The 3,471-nt window shown below is 35.6% G+C and overlaps 1 non-coding gene and 1 pseudogene across 1 annotated transcript; both read left to right on the top strand.

Moving 5' to 3' along the window:
• The first annotated feature begins 468 nt into the window (after window positions 1–468).
• LOC121790455 lies at window positions 469–2,792 on the top strand (annotated as a pseudogene).
• A 328-nt stretch (window positions 2,793–3,120) lies between these two features.
• On the top strand, window positions 3,121–3,192 carry TRNAK-CUU. The gene has a single exon. It is a non-coding gene; the product is annotated as a tRNA-Lys (tRNA).
• The last annotated feature ends 279 nt before the right edge of the window (window positions 3,193–3,471 follow it).

The following is a 3,471-nucleotide window of genomic DNA, read 5'->3' as shown; positions in this document are numbered from 1 at the left end:
TATTTTTATGAAACCTATTAAATTATTTATGTAAATAACAATTTTTAATAAATTATAATCAAACTAAATATAAAAACAGAATAAAAGTGCATTGAGCGAGATCGGTGATCACGGACTATATTCACATAATATACTTTTCCCTTTAAACTCAAGTATTACATAATCAAATATTATTGTGACAACTGAATATCCTCATCACTCAATCTAACACCATCATTTCCTAATAGTTCTTCGGAAAACAAAATACTATAGTAATTAACATTTTGTCCATATTTATCAATCCTTAAATCAATATAAATTAGGTGTGAACATTGAAGAAAGCTGTTTTGAACAATTAATTCAAACTACTAGTATAATAAACATAACTCGTGGATCAGTCACAAACATGTCGCACTCTCCACTTTCATTTTCTTTCTCCTCTTTATCACCTCCCATTGTGTCCATGGCCACCGAGGGGTGAAATATGAGATGTTTCGGGGCGCCCGCGGTGGCGCTCCGGTGGAGCGGCTGCGGCGGTTAGTTGACAGCGACACGGTTCACGCACGCGCGATATCAAGAAAAGTGAGGTTCAAGGCGGCAAGTCCAGGAGATTCGGGACGAGCCATCTCCTGGCGAGCCGCCGCCGCAGGAGGTGGTGCTGATCGCCGACACGGGGAGCGACCTGACTTGGAGCAAATGCAGCCGCGGCGAGGTACAGGGCGGCCGTGTCTTCCACGCCGACCGCTCGTCGTCGTTCAGGACTTTTCCCTGCTCTTCCGCAGTCTGCAAGACTGATCTTGCTGATCTCTCGTCTCTCTCACGTTGTCCTTCTATGCTCGACCCATGCTCATATGATTACAGGTAGAGGTAGATATCTGCTCATAAATGTCTCATTTTACTCCTATTTTGTAATAAAATAAAAAATTAATTGCATACTCTATAGATCTTTCTATATGTGTCTTACTTTGACCTGACACGGAGTTTTTAAACTGTAACAAAAAAGTGAGTTGAAAAAGTTAGTGAAATGTGAGGTCTACTGTAAAAAATAGTAAAAATAAAATAGAATAATCATATGAGACGAACCAATATAGAAAATTGAGAGTAAGTCATTTCTAGTTTATCATGTAACTAATAAATTTAAAGTACTACTTCATCCGTCCTACAAAGATTGTCCATTTTCCATTTTCGTCTGTCCCACAAAATTTGTCTCATTTCACTTTTTACCATTTTTGGTAGTTGGCCTCATATTCCACTAAACTCATTCTTACTCAACATTTTATTATAAAACTATTATATAAAAGTAGGATCCACATTCCACTAACTTTTTCAACTTATTTTTCATTACATTTCTTAAAATCCATGCCCGGTCAAAGTGAGACAATCTTTATGGACGGAGGGAGCCCTAATCATGGAGTTTAAGAAATTCTCAAATTGTCTAATCTAATCAAAATTATTTTAGTTTTAAGTTTCTAAACCACAAAACAAAGTCGTTTAATTGTATACATCAGTCATATTAATACACATTTGCACCACTATTCATTGATAGTACAAGAATCTCAGGCCATCCACTATGCTGTCTCTATACCGTCCTTTAAACCGTCCCTTAACTACTATTTGACCACTATTTGAGGGTCCCACTGTACTTTATTCCTCCATCCCTTAAATAAGGGACGGAACCTGCAACGCTCCGTCCCTTAACCGTCCCTTATTATGTCCCTTAATTACTATTCATTCAATTTCATTTTTTATTTTTTTCCAACACAATTCAATCAAAACAAACACACTTCATTAAAATAAAAATAACATTACATCATAAAATAAAAATACAACTTAAAATTTAAAAAAAAACATAATTAAAATCTTAAAAAAATAAAAATGACATAATTTAAAATACAATTTTATATGGACATCCTTGAATGTTTTTATTTTACTTTCGATGTGGGACAAAATCATTCTTGGATGTCTCCATTAATATTTCCACTGACATTCCTTCATTATACTCTACTTTTAAATTGAATTAATAGCATCTAATCTGATTTTTTTTCTTCACATGACTAGCTACTCGGATGGCTCAGCCACTCTAGCAATTCCGCCAACGAGACCGTCAGGTTCAGCCTCGCCAACGGGAGGGAGGCGAGGCTGAACGACGTCCTCGTTGGCTGCAGCAAGTCCGTCCGCGGCCAAAGCTTCCAAGTCGCGGACGGCGTGATGGGGTTGGGATACAGCAACCCCTCACTGGCGTGAAGGCCGCGGGGAGGTTCGGGGGCAAGTTCTCGTACTGCCTCATCGACTCCCTGAGTCCCAGGAATGTTTCAAGCTCTCTCATATTCGGCTCCATCCAACATCTCCGTGGCCCAAATGCAGTACACGTGGCTCGTGCTCGGCGTGATCAACCCGTTCTACGCTGTCAGCGTCAGAGGCATCCCAGAAATGGTTTATTCTTTCTTAATTTGATTGAGAGATTTATGCAGAGATGTTTTATAATAATAACAAAATAAATAATACTTACTAATTGGTGATTTTAATAATCTTGATTGTACTCTTTTGCAATGATTTAAAATCTGATGAAATGTGTATTTCCCAATTCTAACCCATTCAATACAATAAAATTGTATTTTAATTATAATTCCTTGAGTTACAATAAAGAAGAACAACAAAGATATAGAAATGAAATAGGCATAATATTAAAGCTATACGACACGCCATGTCGCTCAACCCTTGCTTTTATCACTAAGTTAATCTTGCTTGTTTTGTAAATTTGCTATCTATTTGTGTTTTATTTGAGAAATTGAGTCCTTTTTATCAGGCAGTGAGACTTTTGTTGTTTTGAACTATTTTTGGTTATGGTCTCTTTTATATGAATATTTTGGACTTGTTTATTGTATTCATTATTTAATATTTTATTTTTAAATCTTTTGCTAAAACAACGTCGTATTGAGTATCATCAAAATCATTATATGCACACGCGACACTATACAATTAACCAAGGCTTGACAAACTCTGTGATTTAAATGTCTACTATCTCAATTTATACATCTATGACATTGGATTCTCATACTATTATATTAAATAAATGACTCTGTCTATTAAAAGAACACAAAAATAAAGATATTATATATCAAAGGTCCTATAAAACATCAAGCCCGTCTAGCTCAGTTGGTAGAGCGCAAGGCTCTTAACCTTGTGGTCGTGGGTTCGAGCCCACGGTGGGCGTTTTATTTATTTTCATAATATAATGTGAAATTAATATTTCCAACTTCTATAAAAGTTGATCAAATTTCAATTTTTCATGCAAAAATCATACGTAAAGTTGTTTTTATAAATCCAAATTGTATTTTAACTAATTTTAAAGTTGTTTTTAATCCATCAATCCCAATACTATATATTGAATGGCCATCAATTCCACTGTCCCAACAAACCTAATGATAATATCAATAGTTAAAAAAGAGCCCAACTAATTCATAAGGTGGATATGTCCTAAACTATCATTTA

Source organism: Salvia splendens, unplaced genomic scaffold (assembly GCF_004379255.2).
Source record: "Salvia splendens isolate huo1 unplaced genomic scaffold, SspV2 ctg520, whole genome shotgun sequence".
NCBI classification, from domain to species: Eukaryota; Viridiplantae; Streptophyta; class Magnoliopsida; order Lamiales; family Lamiaceae; genus Salvia; species Salvia splendens.
This window is presented reverse-complemented; position numbering and strand designations above follow the sequence as displayed.